This window comes from Sander lucioperca, chromosome 15 (assembly GCF_008315115.2).
Source record: "Sander lucioperca isolate FBNREF2018 chromosome 15, SLUC_FBN_1.2, whole genome shotgun sequence".
Taxonomy (NCBI): Eukaryota; Metazoa; Chordata; class Actinopteri; order Perciformes; family Percidae; genus Sander; species Sander lucioperca.
The window spans coordinates 1,857,969-1,879,119 of record NC_050187.1 but is presented as its reverse complement, the minus strand read 5'-3'; the positions used below and the strand labels follow the sequence as shown (position 1 = coordinate 1,879,119).

The following is a 21,151-nucleotide window of genomic DNA, read 5'->3' as shown; positions in this document are numbered from 1 at the left end:
CAAAACTACCCAAACACAAGCACTGACTTGAGTTGTGTATGCAGTAAGTGCTACTTGTTGGGGTAGTTTTGCTGACCTCTGAAGTCCAGGATTTCCTCCCTAAAGAAATGTTTAAAAAAACTATTTCCCTGGTTAAGTGTTAAACAATGCTGAAATGTTTTATAAGTCATTCTTATTACCCTAACTTTAGCATTGACTTGACTGTTGAATTCAGTAAGTGCTACTTGTTGGGGCAGTTGAACATGACAATGCTACAGACAGTAACTCAACATAGATCACATTGGAATCACATTCAGATAACCTCAAATGGAGACACTGATGATTATTGTCTTCATAAGTGCTTCTCATTGGGGTTGTCTTGGTTGTGAGTTTATCATCAGGCATATCTCTGAACAAATGCAGAGACAATCTATTTCACCAATCTTCCCAACACTAGCAAAATGCATTCATTTGGCACCAAAACTACCCAAACACAAACTTGAGTTGTGTATGCAGTAAGTGCTACTTGTTGGGGTAGTTTTGCTGATCTCTGAAGTCCAGGATTCCTCCCTACAGAAATGTTTAAAAAAGCTATTTTCCCTGTTTAGTGGTTAAACAATGCTGACATGTTTTATAAGTCATTCTTATTACCCTAACTTTAGCATTGACTTGACTGTTGAATTCAGTAAGTGCTACTTGTTGGGGCAGTTGAACATGACAATGCTACAGACAGTAACTGAAGATAGATGACATTGGAATCACATTCAGATAACCTCAAATGGAGACACTGATGATTATTGTGTCATAAGTGCTTCTCTTGGGGTTGTCTTGGTTGTGAGTTTATCATCAGACATATCTTGAAGAAATGCAGAGACAGTCTATTTCACCAATTTTCCTGACACTAGCAAAATGCATTCAATTGGCATCAAAACTACCCAAACACAAGCACTGACTTGAGTTGTGTATACAGTAAGTGCTACTTGTTGGGGTAGTTTTGCTGATCTCTAAAGTCCAGGATTCCTCCCTACAGAAATGTTTAAAAAAGCTATTTTCCCTGGTTATGGGTTAAACAATGCTGAAATGTTTTATAAGTCATTATTATTACCCTAACTTTAGCATTGACTTGACTGTTGAATTCAGTAAGTGCTACTTGTTGGGGCAGTTGAACATGACAATGCTACAGACTGTAACTGAAGATAGATGACATTGGAATCACATTCAGATAACCTCAAATGGAGACACTGATGATTATTGTGCTCATAAGTGCTTCTCATTGGGGTTGTCTTGGTTGTGAGTTTATCATCAGGCATATCTCTGAACAAATGCAGAGACAATCTATTTCACCAATCTTCCCAACACTAGCAAAATGCATTCATTTGGCACCAAAACTACCCAAACACAAGCACTGACTTGAGTTGTGTATACAGTAAGTGCTACTTGTTGGGGTAGTTTTGCTGATCTCTGAAAGTCCAGGATTCCTCCCTACAGAAATGTTTAAAAAAGCTATTTTCCCTGTTTAGTGGTTAAACAATGCTGACATGTTTTATAAGTCATTCTTATTACCCTAACTTTAGCATTGACTTGACTGTTGAATTCAGTAAGTGCTACTTGTTGGGGCAGTTGAACATGACAATGCTACAGACAGTAACTGAAGATAGATCTCATTGGATTCATATTCAGATCACCTCAAATGGAGACACTGATGATTATTGTGTTCATAAGTGCTTCTCATTGGGGTTGTCTTGGTAGTGAATTCATCATCAGACACAAATGCAGAGAGAGTCCATTTCACCAGTTTTCCCACCACTAGCTAAATAAATAAAAGAATGTGAATTTTGGAATAGATATTCAGTGCTAACTGGTGCTTTCTATTGCTGAATGAGCTCTATCTGGAGGCAAAAGGAGAAGCACCAACACAAGTCATTGGACTCTAATTGACCACTCATAGACTGTTAATGGCATGCATACATTGGGATGATGGTTGTCTATTTATGAAGCCATTCATTACTTACAATAGTCTAGACCACTGAAACTTGATCAAAAAGAAGGTGGAGTTGAGTGGAAATGGCTGCATTCAGTATTTAAGATGGGCAAATCTGTGTAAGGAACCACTTCCACTGCTACTAAATCACAACACAGAAGATGCCAGAAGAAACATCTGTACTATGGAGAACCTCATGAGCAAAGAAGGTTGCTCACTGTAAGACTTTGACATTGGCCCAACTCAAGCATTGGCTTGAGTTGATTTTAGTTAGTGCTACTCTATGGGGTAGTTTTGCAGACATCTGAATCCCAGGATATTATCTAAATAATTAACAATAACAGCTATTCTGCATCGTGTTACTAGTTGAAGAATGCTAAAATGTGTTATAAGTCATTCTACGTTGTGTCATTGGATAAATGGAATTTTTGGTAAGTCATTCTTATTACCCTTACTTGAGCATTGACTTGACTGTTGCATTCATTAAGTGCTACTTGTTGGGGCAGTTGAAAATGACAATGCTACAGACTGTAACTGAAGATAGACGTCATTGGAATCACATTCAGATCACCTCAAATGGAGACACTGATGATTATTGTGTTCATAAGTGCTTCTCTTTGGGGTTGTCTTGGTTGTGAGTTTATCATCAGACATATCTTTGAAGAAATGCAGAGACAGTCTATTTCACCAATCTTCCTGACACTAGCAAAATGCATTCAATTGGCATCAAAACTACCCAAACACAAGCACTGACTTGAGTTGTGTATGCAGTAAGTGCTACTTGTTGGGGTAGTTTTGCTGATCTCTGAAGTCCAGTATTCCTCCCTAAAGAAATGTTTAAAAAAGCTATTTTCCCTGTTTAGGGTTAAACAATGCTGAAATGTTTTATAAGTCATTATTATTACCCTAACTTTAGCATTGACTTGACTGTTGAATTCAGTAAGTGCTACTTGTTGGGGCAGTTGAACATGACAATGCTACAGACAGTAACTGAAGATAGATGACATTGGAATCACATTCAGATAACCTCAAATGGAGACACTGATGATTATTGTGCTCATAAGTGCTTCTCATTGGGGTTGTCTTGGTTGTGAGTTTATCATCAGGCATATCTCTGAACAAATGCAGAGACAATCTATTTCACCAATCTTCCCAACACTAGCAAAATGCATTCATTTGGCACCAAAACTACCCAAACACAAGCACTGACTTGAGTTGTGTATGCAGTAAGTGCTACTTGTTGGGGTAGTTTTGCTGACCTCTGAAGTCCAGGATTCCTCCCTAAAGAAATGTTTAAAAAAGCTATTTTCCCTGGTTAGTGGTTAAACAATGCTGACATGTTTTATAAGTCATTCTTATTACCCTAACTTTAGCATTGACTTGACTGTTGAATTCAGTAAGTGCTACTTGTTGGGGCAGTTGAACATGACAATGCTACAGACAGTAACTGAAGATAGATGACATTGGAATCACATTCAGATAACCTCAAATGGAGACACTGATGATTATTGTGCTCATAAGTGCTTCTCATTGGGGTTGTCTTGGTTGTGAGTTTATCATCAGGCATATCTCTGAACAAATGCAGAGACAATCTATTTCACCAATCTTCCCAACACTAGCAAAATGCATTCATTTGGCACCAAAACTACCCAAACACAAGCACTGACTTGAGTTGTGTATGCAGTAAGTGCTACTTGTTGGGGTAGTTTTGCTGATCTCTGAAGTCCAGGATTCCTCCCTACAGAAATGTTTAAAAAAGCTATTTTCCCTGTTTAGTGGTTAAACAATGCTGACATGTTTTATAAGTCATTCTTATTACCCTAACTTTAGCATTGACTTGACTGTTGAATTCAGTAAGTGCTACTTGTTGGGGCAGTTGAACATGACAATGCTACAGACAGTAACTGAAGATAGATCTCATCGGATTCATATTCAGATCACCTCAAATGGAGACACTGATGATTATTGTGCTCATAAGTGCTTCTCATTGGGGTTGTCTTGGTTGTGAGTTTATCATCAGGCATATCTCTGAACAAATGCAGAGACAATCTATTTCACCAATCTTCCCAACACTAGCAAAATGCATTCATTTGGCACCAAAACTACCCAAACACAAGCACTGACTTGAGTTGTGTATGCAGTAAGTGCTACTTGTTGGGGTAGTTTTGCCGATCTCTGAAGTCCAGGATTCCTCCCTAAAGAAATGTTTAAAAAAGCTATTTTCCCTGTTTAGTGGTTAAACAATGCTGAAATGTTTTATAAGTCATTCTTATTACCCTAACTTTAGCATTGACTTGACTGTTGAATTCAGTAAGTGCTACTTGTTGGGGCAGTTGAACATGACAATGCTACAGACTGTAACTGAAGATAGATGACATTGGAATCACATTCAGATAACCTCAAATGGAGACACTGATGATTATTGTGCTCATAAGTGCTTCTCATTGGGGTTGTCTTGGTTGTGAGTTTATCATCAGACATATCTTTGAAGAAATGCAGAGACAGTCTATTTCACCAATCTTCCTGACACTAGCAAAATGCATTCAATTGGCATCAAAACTACCCAAACACAAGCACTGACTTGAGTTGTGTATGCAGTAAGTGCTACTTGTTGGGGTAGTTTTGCTGACCTCTGAAGTCCAGGATTTCCTCCCTAAAGAAATGTTTAAAAAAGCTATTTTCCCTGGTTAAGGGTTAAACAATGCTGAAATGTTTTATAAGTCATTATTATTACCCTAACTTTAGCATTGACTTGACTGTTGAATTCAGTAAGTGCTACTTGTTGGGGCAGTTGAACATGACAATGCTACAGACAGTAACTGAAGATAGATGACATTGGAATCACATTCAGATAACCTCAAATGGAGACACTGATGATTATTGTGCTCATAAGTGCTTCTCATTGGGGTTGTCTTGGTTGTGAGTTTATCATCAGGCATATCTCTGAACAAATGCAGAGACAATCTATTTCACCAATCTTCCCAACACTAGCAAAATGCATTCATTTGGCACCAAAACTACCCAAACACAAGCACTGACTTGAGTTGTGTATGCAGTAAGTGCTACTTGTTGGGGTAGTTTTGCTGATCTCTGAAGTCCAGGATTCCTCCCTAAAGAAATGTTTAAAAAAGCTATTTTCCCTGTTTAGTGGTTAAACAATGCTGACATGTTTTATAAGTCATTCTTATTACCCTAACTTTAGCATTGACTTGACTGTTGAATTCAGTAAGTGCTACTTGTTGGGGCAGTTGAACATGACAATGCTACAGACTGTAACTGAAGATAGATGACATTGGAATCACATTCAGATCACCTCAAATGGAGACACTGATGATTATTGTGTTCATAAGTGCTTCTCTTTGGGGTTGTCTTGGTTATGAGTTTATCATCAGACATATCTTTGAAGAAATGCAGAGACAGTCTATTTCACCAATCTTCCTGACACTAGCAAAATGCAATTGGCAACAAATCTACCCAAACACAAGCACTGACTTGAGTTGTGTATACAGTAAGTGCTACTTTTTGGGGCAGTTTTGCTGACTATAAAACATTTCAGCATTGTTTAACCCATAACCAGGGAAAATAGCTTTTTTAAACATTTCTTTATGGAGGAAATCCTGGACTTCAGAGGTCAGCAAAACTGCCCCAAAAAGTAGCACTTACTGTATACACAACTCAAGTCAGTGCTTGTGTTTGGGTAGTTTTGATGCCAAATGAATGCATTTTGCTAGTGTTGGGAAGATTGGTGAAATAGATTGTCTCTGCAATCACATTCAGATAACCTCAAATGGAGACGACGACCACGACCACAACGCAGGAGAAGACTAGTACGACGACGCCGACGACCGAGACGAACGAAGAGAAGAACGAGGAGAAGAACGAGGAGAGGAACAAGGAGAAGAACGAGGAGAAGAACGAGGTGCAAACGCGGCACAGGTTGGTGGACGGCAAAGGGGAGAAGAAGACAGAGAGGGCGAAGACCAAGGCGAAGACGACGACGACGAGCAGAAGAACAAGGAGAAGAACGAGGGGCAAACGCAGCACAGGAGGGTGGACGGTAAAGGGGAGATGAAGACAACGAGGGCCAAGACGACGAGGAGCAGGATGCGGAGCAAGACGAGGAGGAGGAGGAGGAGGAGGAGGAGGAGAGCGAAAGATTCGCGTCGAGAAACGGCGACATCGAATGGTCCTCCACGACTTATCATCCCCGTCGCCCTGGACCTCGCCACCGTCGTGCCGAATACGAAGAGGACGAGGAACAACAACTGGACGATGGCGATGGCGATGGCGACGACGACTAACGAGACCAACGTGACCGAGACTAAGACGAACGACACGACCAAGACGAACAGCAACAACAAGACCCGGCCAGACGCGCCACCGCTCCGCAGAGCCCAGGACCCACAGAGTACGCGGCCACACACATCCGCGATATACTCTCCGCGTTCGAGCTGTTTGTCATGCGGCACATAGAAGAGATCGTGGTGACCGCCACGAACATCGAGGGCCTAAGGTGCGGCAACAACTGGAAACTGATGGACGCCACGGACCTGCGCAGCTACCTTGGGCTGCTGCTCCTTGCCGGCATGTACAGGTCCCGAAACGAGGCCCTGGAGAGCCTGTGGCACGAGAAGAGCGGCAGGGCAGGGCCATTTTCCGCGCCACGATGCTGCTCATGTGGTTCCACGCGTTCTCGCGACTGCTGCGGCCATACGAGACGTGTGGGACGCCTGGGCGCGGCGGCTTCCTCGCCTCTACAACCCGTGCCTCGACGTGAAAGTGGACGAGCAGCTGGTTCCCTTTCGAGGTGGGTATTTGTCGCCGCAGCTATTTTCATTATCGTCGTATCGCGACGACGGCGACGCGTTATCATTACTATCGCGCCATGTGGCTGTAGCGCGTCAAGCCGCCAGACCCCGCGTCGTCGATGTCGTCGTCGTCGTCATCGTGGTCGTCGTCGTCGTCATCGTGGTCGTGGTCGTGGTCGTCGTCGTCGTCGTGTTCAAGCTCGGGTCTGGGAACTCACTGGCCATTGGCAGGGCTCAATCCGAGGGGTGGCTGGATAAAGAGCAGCGGTTGTCTTTCACAGTCTTCCCTGTGCACGCAACAGATCGATAGGATAGCAGCGCTGCAAGCAGCCAGAGCAACGCTTCTGTGGTTTCGAGTGGTGCATTCGCACGGAACCGGCGCTCGCCCACAGACGCTGGTTTCTCCGGCGGCTGCTTGCAAGCCCTCCAACCGGAGAAGAGTTGCCAGCCAGCCAGACAGCCAGACAGACCGAGCGAGCGAGCCTGGCCTAGCCACTGCATGTTACCTTGGCTGCCTCTGGAGCGCGTGTACATCGCGTCTAGACTACTTTGTTTCCAGTTTGTTGTTCTCGCCGCCGTGGCACAATTGTCTCGTCTTTTTCTTGGTCTTTTTCCAGCTCGTGTTTACAATGCTTTTGTGTGTGTGTGCGCATGCGGATGTTTCTAAACATTTTGTTCTTTTCTCTTGTGCTTGTATTCTCACACTGCAAAAACTCAAAATCTTGCCAAGTATATTTTTCTAATTTCTAGTCAAAATATCTCATCACACTTAATATAAGACAAAATCACCTAAAGAGCAAGATTTAAGTGAGACAAAGGAGCTTGTTGTTAGACAGTGCATCTTGAATATCTTGTTAAGTGAAACTGTCTTGAAAACATCTTGTTTTGAGACATATCTCAGATGAAACAAGCTTTTTTGACATGTCATAAGGTTTTTAAGCTGCTGTGTTATTTGTAAAAGATTAATTGTCTTGTTTCAAGAAATAGACTTAACTTGAATTGAGACAACAAATCTGCTTTATTGAAAACTGCAGGTTAACGTGCCCAACTCACAATGCACAGTACAGTGTGGCTATTTGTCTTACATTTCCATCAAACCATGTCCATGTGATATGTAAAAAAGACGGAGGCAAAAGCTGGAATTATGTTTCCTTCTCTGTTCTGTTGCACTCTGCACATACTGCACCACATTATTCCAAAAGTAATAGTAGTAAAGTAAAGTAAAAATAAATGCGGTCATCTATTACAGTGTTTTTAAGTGCTTAACCCTCCTGTTGTCCTCGGGTCAAATTTGACCTGTTTTCAAAGTTTTTACATCAGAAATATGGGTTTCTTAACAACCAAATTGCCTCAAAATAACTTGGATGCATGTACGTTGTATGGAACACATACAACATAAACATTCATGCATCCATGTTCTTCGCAGGTAAGATTAAGATTAAGACTTCTATTGAATTTTGGTTGTTTTATATACGTTCAATGGAATTTGAAAAAAATTTTTTTAAATGGTTTCAAAACAGCATCCTGACCAAACTTTAACATAAACCAGTCTATGATTCACTCAACATAATCTGATTTTAACTATTCTATTAGTCAAAATTAAATCATATCTGCTTTTTTTCAAACTCAAAAAATAGGTATAATGTCATTGTATTAGGTTTATTGACCATTAATTAAAAAAGAAAGTGTTGAAAATAGGGACAAAAATGTTTTAAAAAGCGCCAAAAGCATGAAAAAGTGTCAAAAAAGTTAAAACAAAAACGCATTGTTCAATTTTGACCCGGAATGACGAAATTCAGCCCAAATACCCACACTCAATACAGACTCAAGAATTATGTTTGATGATGTCTGTGAGATCATACTTCAGTGGAATGTACTTGCTATTATTGAAGTTTACATAGTAGTATGGTGTATAATCAACAAGCTTTTCAGCATCCATGAAAATATTGGCTTGAGCTAGGTTGGGAACTTCTACCTCGTAAGCTAAATAATGATCATTCCACCCAACTGTAGAGAGAGAGGTTGGCATTCAAAACAATACATTGACGCATTTAAAATATAAATGTTTTTTACAAGTGCAAACTCTGGATTATCATTGATGACATTAGAAATAACCAAAGATTTTCCACATGTATACTTATTTCCATGTTGCATAATCCACTGTACTGAAACTATATGTTCAACGTGCTCTATTCCTAAGAAGTCTTTAATTTTCCCTTCTACATAGTGAACATTTTTCACCTCAGAGGCTGGCCCCATGTCAACTTCACTTGAAAAAATTGGATGTTTCTCATGCACATTCTGACTACATTCATAAAGTTGGTTGTGCTTCACAAGAGACTTACAGATATTTTTAAAACTACTTTTCAAAGCCCACTGCTTAAAAAAGCAATGCTTTGACTTAAAGCGTATACACATATGCCTCACTGTAGGACCAAGTGCCTTAATCTGAGAAGGAAGATGCAGCAAGTTTAGGTATAATATTTGCATCTGGAAACAGTTGTTTGAAATGTTTTAAATGTTGCTCTATTAAAAGCTTCAGCCTTGAAAGGGTTGACAGAGCAATAATAGGTGAAAACAGAATTTTTACTATCTCTAACAACTTAAGTAGCATTTGTGTGTAATCATTTTCTCCAATTTTGTCAATGAGAAATGGCAGGATCTTTAACAAAACCAGCATCTGCCCAGCTGACTGCTTCAATTTATTGTCATTTGCTGACAGTGTATTGACAGATATGGGGCAAGGCTTATCCCTTGCATCTACAGGAGAATAAGGGAAACAAATAATTGCACTGTTGAATGCGTCTAAGTCCATATGCCCTGAAAGCACAAGATGCTTTAAAACACATTTGATTTCATATGGGGCAACACCTTCAAGAATAACATGCATGATGTCCTGTGGGGTTTGATTGATTATATCAAAGTGAGGAAATTCTGTTAATTTGCTTCTCCTATTTATGCCATATGTCATTTTTAGGTTGTCTTTCAGAAAGTCAGTATTTGCCTTTTCAATGTCATTACATTGCCTGTTATGACTTGCCATTGTCCTTTTAACAAACAAATCTTCATTAAATTGCTCCTGCATGTCTTCAAAGTTGCATTCGCAGTGCCTGCATTTACTGTAGGCAAATCCCACTCCTATCTTAAATCCAGCCACTTCATGCTGAGCTAGAGTGTCTCCGCACACAGACATAAGTGCTCCATAAACTGTCCTCTCACCATTTGCAGTGACAACCTGGACACCATCACACAGCTCAGTTAAGTCACGGTTAATCCTCTCAAATATCTCATCAATACCACAATGGGAAAGATCTTTTGATTTTACCATGGCAAGCAGACGAATGGCAGCAAGTCTTGATCTGTATTTTGGGTTGATGTTACCTAAGGTGTAATAAATCAATAACAATTTGTTTTTGTTTGCCCGAGATCCAAGAGGATTGCATAGCTCAATTTCATCTGTATATAAAACCAACTGCAATGCTGTGGGAAATTTCAAAAACAGTGGGTGCGACTTAAAAATGTCTCCATCAATAAAATCATGGACAAATCCATCCTTGCATGTCTGTGGCCTCTCATTAATCATTGCAATTGTTCTTGGATATGATAGCAGCTGCTCTAAACTTTTCAACGGTATATAATGAAAACAATGGTCCTTAATGGTAAGAACTCTGGAGTCTCCATGTTTCACATAACATACTGTTTGTTTTGCAACAACAATCTCTGGTTCAACTGGTTCTAACAGTTCTTTGATTGTCTTATCCTGCAAATGGGTGGAAGCAATTTGACAGAAAGGGTCAACAAACTGGTCAAATATCCCCATTGCATCACTCTTTAGTTGATCCAGGTCCCCAGAATGTCTCTCATTTGCTGTTTTAGGTGCTCCAATAATGATATTGCTGGACTCCACTCACCATTTGGTTAACAGCTCTCTGGGGAGTAGAAAACAAAAACAAAAAATACTACATTATAAAATTCATATACATGCAATTTCACAGACACTTTTTTTCTTAAAGTAACCCTTCAATTACATATTGTTAGTGACATGCAATGATCAAAAACTAAACTATCATGAAATGATATTGCCTTCTGCAGCTTTAAGACCTTGTTTACACTTAAAATGCGTTTTGAGCAATAGGATCACAAGTGGAGAGTGCTGAATTAAAGTGTAAGTGTTGGTTGTATTATGTTGTCTCTATTCTTAGCTCAGCTTTGTAAGCAAAGTATGTGTACATTTGCATATATGGCAGGGAAGTGAGATCACTGAACAAGCATGTGGAGACACATTCTAATGTCAGGTGTTTCTCTGACATACCTTTAGCTGTCCACCTGTGATCGGATCAGCCAAGATACCAGGTCTGAACAGTGGCTAAGTCATTCTACAGTTTAAGCTTATTGCTTTTAACTACTAAAAATGAAATATATTAATTGGAAAATCAATGGCATAAATTACCTGTGTCAGTCGATGGGTTTCTCTGGCTTGAAGAAGAAATGCAGTTGCATGTTTAGAAAGGTCAACATTCATGCGACCCTCTCCATCTTCTTGAAATCCACTCTGAAAGAGATTAACAACAAACCTATCTATTAAAACAGGGAAAATACTGGCATTGTAAGTAGCACCACCAGACAATCTGACAACTACCTGGGTAAGCTAGCTAACTAGATTTCTTCCTATAAAAAGGTACAAGATGGGTGTATTTTTACTGATTGGTGTCTTTATTTTGAGTATGTAAAATAACAACAAAAACAACTAATAAAAACAAAACAAAACAGTACTACAAAAAAACAATAACTTTGACAGCATCAGAAAAAATCTGTACTTCATGAGTGTTAAGATTGACACACATACTAAATTGTATCCCTTCACTTGCTCTCTTGCCAATAAATTAACATTACTAAAGGACTTTGAACTGAACTTGTATTCCAATAAGCTATAAGGAGACAACTTCCTGTCACACCTGCCAGTTATAACTGTGAATGATAAGCTAATAATACACATATTGCAGCCTCTATGCTTGATTCAAACTGTTGAAGGATAACCTGTAATTTTTAATTTGTTGTTTAAATGACTAACATTAACGTTACTGATTTTTTTTCAATGAAGTCTGGTAACTGAATTACATAACTGATAATTAAACTAAACAAATTAAACTAATAATCAAATAAGTGAATTAATTTACCAATTACTGCATATAAAATTAAACATTAGACATTAGATCATAAGTGGACAATCTGTGGGCCGGTAGGCTGCGTTTGTCAACATAAATGTAACCATTAACTAGTCGATTCAAATCTCAGTAGGCTAGTTGTATTTGAGTTACTGGTTCGATTACTCGTTACTGACAAAAGTAGTGGAATTACAGTAACGCATTACTTTCAACACTGCTATTACTTTATCTTAAAATTACAACCTGAGCCTGTCATTGACAAAAACAAACACGTGCTTGGATCAAGCACAGTTGACCTAAATAAAGAGCCTGAAATAAATATTACGTTAAATTTTAGCTTGTGTAAGGACTTACCGCTGGAATGACGATGCTTGAGCCCTCCGCTTCAGCCACAGGGCTTGCATTAGTTTGGTGGTCGTTTGCGGCTGTCCTTACACCTGCTCCAGGTAAACCGTGGCGAGTCGGTCCTTCGTCCTCCGCTGCTTCAACTTGGAGAAGATGATGTGCGTGTGTCCGCTTCACGTGATAGTAGAAGGAGTTATACACCCTGTACTCACTTGGACAGCCATCAATCCCGCACACGACGCGAAAGTCAGTGCTGCGACTATGCATGGTGTTAATGTGACTCAAAAGTTGTTTCAGAGTCAATGCCACAAATATGTAGCATATGAAGCAACGCCAAATCATGTTGGAAGATGTCACAGGCAAGAGGACGGTAAACCGGTCACAGGCACAGGTAGGTAGAGCAAGACTGCCGTCCAAACTCGTTACTATGGTTACACCCGCCAGCTAGGTGCTGCAAATGAGAATGTGGGCGTAAACTAACGTTATATGGGACCGACTTGGATTTGAACTAGGATTGACGTGTTTCAATGCAAGTAAATTAAAGCGCTGTATCCAGTGCTCATTCTTTGAAGTTCACATCGCACGCCTTTTGAATGTTATCGACCATTCAATGTGTTTTCAGTGTTTAATGTGTATCGTTGCAGCCGAACAGAGACAGTGAGCTAACGTTAGCGGAGCTAGCTAGCTTAGCTAAGTCAGCTAGCTAGCTAACAGCATGGAAGAATTGGATGATGTCGCAGTGTCGATTTTAATGGGTAATGTATGCAAATATTATGTTTTATCATATATGAACGTACGAATGCAGAGGCCTAATTGAAGCTGAAAAAAAGAAGCTAATTGCTTCCTGGTGCTGCTCCACATGTGATCCTACAGCAGCACTGTGGGCCTCAAACTCTTTCTCCCATTTGTCACATCACGCTCCTTTTGTTACCTGTTGAGTGAAGTGTTATGTGTGGTCGGTGAACTGTAGGAGCTGAATTGCACTTTGAGGATAATGTATATTATGTTGTGTTCAGACCAAAAGCAAAGTGAATTTTCGCCTCCCGTTACTCGCGCCATTTTGTTCCGGCTAAATTCATAAACTGTGAAGACTAGCTTGTTGGTCACTAGGAAAATTCTTAGTGTGTGGCAGCTCTAGTTATACTAGTAACGTCTATATGACATACAACAGCAGCCAATGAGGTATCTACATTTCTAACTAAGCTGGTTTTTAATTTAATTTAAATTTAATTTGAAGTGTCAACTTCTAAGGCCGGCTACACACTGACGGCGTGGCGTGACCGTGGCGTTTCTGTTGCGTGGCGGCTGGATTTTTCGATGTCTTTACAAATCAGAAACCTGTCTGATGCACTGCTGCTAGCTTTGTCTGGACACATGTATGTTTCCCATTGATAAAATGAAATACCATGTTAAACATAAATGTATACTGATTTGATTACAGCAAAGACAACATCAGCAGTATTGACGGAAAAATAGGCTACAGAATATTTCGTTTTGTATTGACAGGTGCAATATTTGAAAATCATTTTTTATATCTGCATTTATACCAAAACCTAGAGACTCTCAAACATCAACTCTAGGTTTTGACATAAATGCAGATATAAATGTAATTAAACAAAAAAAAAAAGTTTTTCAAATATTGCACCTATTGCGCCTACTTTGCCGTCAATACTGCAGACGTTGTCTTTGCTGTAATCAAATCAGTATATATTTATGTTTAACATGAAGTACACTACTGCTTGAGTGCAGTAAATTAATGGGAAACATACATGTGTACAGACAAGGCTAGCAGCTCCAGCGCCGCGTCAGACACCTTTCTGGTGTGTAAAGACAGAAAAATCCACGCAGCCGCCACACAACAGAAACGCCACGCTCACGCGACGCAGGCAGTGTGTAGCCGGCCTAATAGTCTCATGAAGTTTCATTTCTAGGGCACTGTTTCATCTTGCTATGTTTGTCTTCTAATGTTTTCATAGCTGCAAACATCACAGAGACAATGATGGGCACCCTGTCTCGTGAAGACTTGCGGGATCTTTTCCCAGGCCCAGAGAACTTTTTACGGAGAAAAGCGGTCTGGCGTGCCTGTCATGGTGCATCGGAGGAGGTCAGTTTCTCAGTAAAGTGGCCTAAACTAATTGACAGCACATTGAGCTACAATAACAACACAGTGTTTTTGGAACAGGCATGGTGGTCTACATGTGTGTTAAATTCAGTTTAGATTAATTGTTAGGTGTTCAGTTAGTTGATGTAAGCGATTTCACCCCTAAAATGGAATATTGCTTATTTATACGTGTGCAGAGCTGTCAATGCTACATTGCATTTTGTGTTGTCACAAAAAACAAAAATGTTGCTTTTTGCAGTAGTTCATTATCTTTTATTTTACAGGAGTCTGGCCAAGAACACTCAAAATTATTGGGCAGTTCCTCCTTTAATGCATCACCCATGCAACAGACATCCACTCCTGTGAACGCAAGTCCTGCAAAGTACAAAACCCCTGAAAAGGTTGTGAAGTTATCCTTTCCAGAATATGTATTGCACACCGACACAGAACTTGAGCAAGTCCGACAACACTACTTTGAGTTGTCAAAGAGAGGCGAACAGCATAACTGCCAGATGTCAAAGGAGCTCAGATGCCGGCTCATTCGAAACACCATGACCAGTATGATTGCAATCCTGAGGGCAAAGGGGGATGGAGAATCACACAGATACCCATCAAAGCCAGAAATTACAGCAATGGCAAAGAGAATAGTACTGTACTACCCCATGCTGCAGGACCAAGGCCTTCATACATGGGTAAGTGAAATGCATCCAGTTGATGACTGTTTCATGTTGGACATTTTTAGTAGCGATTTGAAAAATTGATTAAATGTCTTGTGCAGGTCACTGTGTACACACAGCTATACAAAAGATTGCAAAATGTGAGATCCCCCCAAAAAAGAACTCCAGATGGGAGACATTCAAAGAGGTGAGCTGTAACTAATGACTATTTTCATCAAAGATTCCTCTGTTAATCATTTTCAAGATTAATTTAATTGATCAGTTGTCTGGTCAATATGAAGTCCAAGGTGATGTCCTCAAAAGTCTTGTTTGGTCCACAACCTTAAGATATTAATTTCACTGTCATAGACGACTAAAGAAGCTAGAAAATATTCACATTTGAGAAGCTTAAATCATATTTGGACATAAAAAAACAAGGGAAAAAAAGAAGAAAAATGACTCACAATGATCAATCGTGTCATTGTCCTGGGTGAGCTGTCTCTAGTGTTTCCTCACTTCCCGTTTTTAATGAGTGCTCTTATTTTAGTGTTTGACTACAACTAAGTAATTGCTTTGGATGTGTGTGGGGGATGTTGCTTTTTATTACGAAGCCCTTTGTGTTACGTTTTGTTTGTATGAAAAGTGCTATACAAATAAAGTCAGATGGATTGATTTAGTAGTTGACAACTAATTGATTAACTGACTAATATTTGCAGCTCTTCAAAGAGGCGCTGTCTTGAGCAGCCAACAGACACAGATGAAATGTATTCAAGTGACTCAACAATCATTCTAGATCGGTCCACAGAAGGAAGTGGCAGCCCAGGCTCAGACAGTAAAGAAAGTGAGTTAGAAGGTGAGTTTCAACTTTGCATTTACATATTTGCCCTTGTGAGGTATTTATATTTTAGATAAACTAATAAACCCATTTTATTGGTCAAGATGGCAGTCCTGACATGACAGAAGTAAAAGTCTTAAAATGGACATCAGGGGATAGGTATTTACACTACATTTGTACTGTTTTATTATCAATGTATTAACATTATTGTAGAAATTAAGTTTTAACAGAAATCTGGTATTGTATCATTTTGAACAGCTGGGTACAGCAGTACCTTTTTAGTATCAGTCTACTGTGCAACAATACTTCCTATAACCTTTCCAGTATATCAAATAATGTTATGTATTTAAAACCCATGTGTCTCATTAGTGGCATTTTTGATCTTTTTAGTTCAATGTAATTTTTGCTTCCAAAATACCGGAATGATCCTTAAAGTACATGATCCTATCAGAAATATGTCTGTTATGTGTTAAAGGAAAAAGAAGATCCCAAAGCGTACCTGAAGAAGCACCATCTGCCCTCTCCAGTCCTGATGGTGAGTTTGTTCAACTGCCTCATGACTGTGTGTAGGGAGGTGTGTGCATCTTTGTAGTGGTGTACTTGTGTGCCTACATGCAATTGTATGTGATTGCATGACCATATGAATTTTGAGCAAATAGTTCTCATGCATTTATTATACAAAAAATGATTTGATTTTTGTTTTCCAAAAATGAATAGGTATTTGGTAGTTAGGATCACGGCTTATATTTGTTAAAAGATTTAATTCCATGAAAGTTTAATCTAATAATGTATGACTTTCATAATAGTTTTTTGACATTTTTTTTTGTCATGCAACAACATGAGATTAACTTTTTTTAAACTGAGGCATATTAATTATGTATTTTTGTGTCTTACAGCTAACAAGTCTGCAGATGTTGACAGTCCAGACACCTACAGTCCAGCAACCTTGGCCAAGCACTACAACACCCTACAAACTTTGTATAAAAGAAAAAATCCAAACCACCAGGATGTCTCTCATCTCTTGGATTTGGAATTTGTAGCCAGAAGAGCATTCATTGATTCAAATACCATTCGCGAGGAGGACAAACACAAGAAGGTTCTAGAAGCATATCCTTGTTTCAAGGACATTGGACATGTAAGTCATTGACTGATTAAAACCATGGTATCACACACAATGTTTAAAATACCAAGTTTCTCTTAAATGATATATTCAAATGTCTGTATTGGTATATTTGATATTTCATAGGTGATGGAGGAGCTTCAACGCATTTTGGATAAGGATAATACCAACTTCATCGATGAACTGAAGGGAAGATGGCATGACTTCTGCCAGAAGGTGCAGTTTTTTGGTGTATGGAAAAAACCGCTGCAACCCCCAATGGGAATGGACAAAGGTAAGGAAGGTGATAAGTAAGGTGTTATTAGTGAATAGGGTTTAGGGTGGACCTTCAGGCATGTTAATTTGCTGAATGTTTTTTTTTATTATTTTTTAAGCATCGTATCTGTTGTATCCTTTTTGATCAGAGTTGACCTTGTGCACTTTGTGCTTAAGTGTTTAAGTAATAAATCTTTTCCTGTACAGCTGAACAGGCTCTTGAGATCCTACGTGTGCTGCCATCACTGTTCCCCTCCACGTCTGCTCCTCCAAAGAGGGTACGAGATGCGAGTGAGGCTCTGGTGCATGTCCTCAAGGTGAGCTGTGTAAAATGTTGCAGGATCATTTTGACTGCAGTATCGGAAAAAATTATAACTGAAGGTGCTGCCCCTGACGACTCCCCAATGTATTTCCTATTCACATACTCTATGTTCTAAGCCTTCAAAGACACCTAAAACATTTGTTTTTAGAAAGAGGATTTTCACTGGGTAGATGTCTTTGCTATGTCACAGTATGTACAAAAATGGGTGCATTACATGGTAGCAGGTTTCATCACCCTAATGATAACCAAGCAAGACTAGCCTAGCCTTGGTTTTTAGTTCTTTTGGAAGGCTAGACGTGTGTAAACAGTAAATGCATTAGGGATAGTTAAAAACAGCACTTTCAGATGGAGCTTTCTCAGTACTGTTAACTTTTGTCAGAATTTTGCTTTGTAAAGTTATGTGTTTGTAAGCAACCCTCTACCCTAGGTTCCAAATGACTAAAATGCATGATCCTGACAGGATGTCTGTGTTATGTGTTACAGGAAACAGAAGACCCCAATTTCTACTTGAAGAAACGCCCTCTCTCCTGCCCAGTCCTGATAGTCAGTCCGTCCAACTGCCTCCTAGTGGTAGGAGATGTGGCAATAACCACCTTTCCAAAAGACAAGCTTACTGAGAGTGCTTTATACCTTATGGCCTACTATTATACCCTACACCTGACTTATCCAAAGTGTGTAGCCACTCTGCTTTCAGTCATACAGACGGAGGTCCTCTTAGACAAAATCCATGAGAGAGATCTCATGTCGTCTTACAAGAAGAGCCTGGCTGAGTGGAAAGCTTTTATTGGCCAATAAAACCAGTGGTCAGACATGGTGTAGGATAGCACTTCCTCTCTCCCTCCAAGGGTACTACAGTCCATGTTCACTGCTTTTGATTCTTGGTCGGAATTTGGCTAAGTTAGCCCAGTGTTAATTTGGGGTGCACGACAATATTAGCCAACATGCCAATATCCTGTGATGTTATATTTTTTGTGTGTTTGCACAATTCAGTGCAGATTCTGCTTAGTTTAAGTTTATTTTAACTTTTCAGTTAATATTAAGTTTAAACAACTAATTGTCCAGCAGATATAGTCACTAATTTAGGCGCATCTACTGTGAATGAGTAAATTGACTAAGCATTGGGATAAAAGTGAACATAGCGCTATCGGTTATTGTCCAGTTGAGTTGTAAAATATTAACATAATGGATATCTGCAAAAAGTCCAGTATGGTGCATCCTTAATGATGGTGTTAACAATGGTTAATGGTGTATTGAGGGACTAGTTCATGTAAGCCCAGAACCTTTAATTTGAATGTTACAATATTAAGCATTTGTATTAAGAATGAATGTCACAGGTGGAGCAGTTTTAGTGTGCCTAGTTTGTCTATATGCCTTGAGTGTGCCTGTGCAAAGCACAGATTTGGTATGTGTATTGAGGGGTACATTGGTCAGATGTTTGGATCTGGCCCTAACTCACTCACATATTTGGCATGTTCTGCTATGTTTTCATATTGCAGTTCCATAAATACTGTGAGCCAAAATGTTGAGGAAAATTATGCTGTTTCCCTTCTACGCAGTCCTCTGGGACTTTTTGCTGTTTAAATAAAACAGAAAGTTGGTTAAATGCAAGACTAGTTTTAATTTTTTCTGTCTTATAAGAAGTAGCTAATGTCTTGAATCTAGTAGGTGAATGTCTTGAATCTAGAACAGTATTACTTTTGTAGAACTTACAATAAGGTAAATACACTTGAGATGATGACAAGATGGGAAATTACGGCTTATTATGGCAAAAGAGCACTGCCTAATACAAGTCAGGAATGCTAACTTCAAGACATTTTGTCTCAAAATGCCAGTTTCAAATCTTATTTCAAGTAGGTGGTGGACTTAAATCTAGAACAGTGTAACAATTATAGAACTAAAACTTAGTTAAATACATGAAACAAAAAGAAGATGCTACTTTTGAGGGGAAAATACTATTTTTGAGCATCACAAGCTTATTATGAGACACAAAACATCACAATACTAGTAAAATAAAGCTAAAAATGAGTTTTCCCAGCTAATTTCAAGATCACTCTTATCTTGTAAGGCTTACATATAATGTCTTATTTCAAGAAATCTTACCAAGAGAATTTTCACTTGTTCCATTGGCAGATTTTTTTGCTTATTACAAGCAAAAATATCTTGTATTAATTTTTTTTTTGCTTATTTTTGGAGTGACCTTTTTTCCAGTGCATCTATAATTTCTATCTCATTCTTCTTCTTCACCTTCCCTCCTTCCCCCCTTCTTTGTCTTCCTCCGAGTTCTTTTTCCGTGTCTTTCTCATTCTCACTCTTTGACGACACGTCCAACACCTCCAACGACAACAACGACGACGACGACCACAACAAGGTTCATGCTCCTTCCGCCAGTACATGCCCAGCAAGCCCGCCAGGTACGGACTCAAGTCCTGGGTGGCCTGCGACGCCGCGTCCAGCTACGCGTGGAACATGCAGATGTACACGGGCGAGTGGCGAGCCCGAGAGGAATCTGGGCGCGCGGGTAGTGCTGGACGTGACCGAGGGCCTGCGGGGTCCGCGCAACGTGACGTGCGACAACTTTTTCACCTCCTACGAGCTGGCCCGGCGGCTGCTCATCGAGAGGCGCCTCACCGTGGTGGGCACGATGCACAAAAACAAGCCCGAGCTGCCGCGCGCCTTGCTCAACACCAAGGGCCGTGCGCTCTTCTCGTCCAGGTTCGCCTTCACGCCCACCGTCACTCTAGTGTCCTACGTGCCCAAGAGGAACAAGAACGTGCTGCTGCTGAGCACGCTGCACACGGAGAAGACGCACGTCAGCACCACCAGGGACGCCAAGCCCGACATCATCCTGCACTACAACAGCACCAAGGGCGGCGTGGACAACCTGGACAAGCTCGTCGGCACGTACAGCTGCCGCAGGAAGACGGCGCGCTGGCCCCTCGCCGTGTTCCACAACATCCTCGACGTGTCCGCCTACAACGCCTTTGTGCTCTGGCGAGAGCCCCAGTGGATGCGCGGCAAGCTCTACAACTGGGCAGGGCGCTAGTGACTCCGCTCATCGAGAGACGCTCGCGTCTCCCTCGCACGGAAGCGTCCCGTGCTCGTCACGGCCTTGACGAGCAGGGCCGCGGGCGCTCGAGAGCACGGAGAGGATGACGACGACGATGTGGAACCGACTGCGCCCAGAGTGGCCAGCAGGAGGAAGACGTGTCAGCTCTGTCCAAAGACAAAGGACCGCAAGACATACACCGCGTGCGGGGCCTGCAAGAGATACATCTGCGGGAGATGCACGCGGCTCAACTGCGCGGAATGTGTGCGCGGACTGTAGCCTCTTGGCTCGGACGGTACCGGTTTGGGCTTGGGCTTTGCTCTGCACAACAACGAGCAGCCAAACACAACAACGACGACGACAGCAAAACACAAGTGCGCCGGGAGTTGTGCACACCTGTTGTCGACCTGGAATCGCCTACGGCCTGACACTGAACAACACGAAAGACGAGCGACGTGAACGCACACACAGTGTGTGCTATTGAGATGTGAACAGGTGCAACAAGCTGACATGAACAACACTGTTGAAAATCTTTTGA

General features: G+C 40.7%; 1 pseudogene; it reads left to right on the top strand.

Moving 5' to 3' along the window:
• The first annotated feature begins 6,028 nt into the window (after positions 1–6,028).
• On the top strand, positions 6,029–20,720 carry LOC118493236 (annotated as a pseudogene).
• Positions 20,721–21,151: the final 431 nt, after the last annotated feature.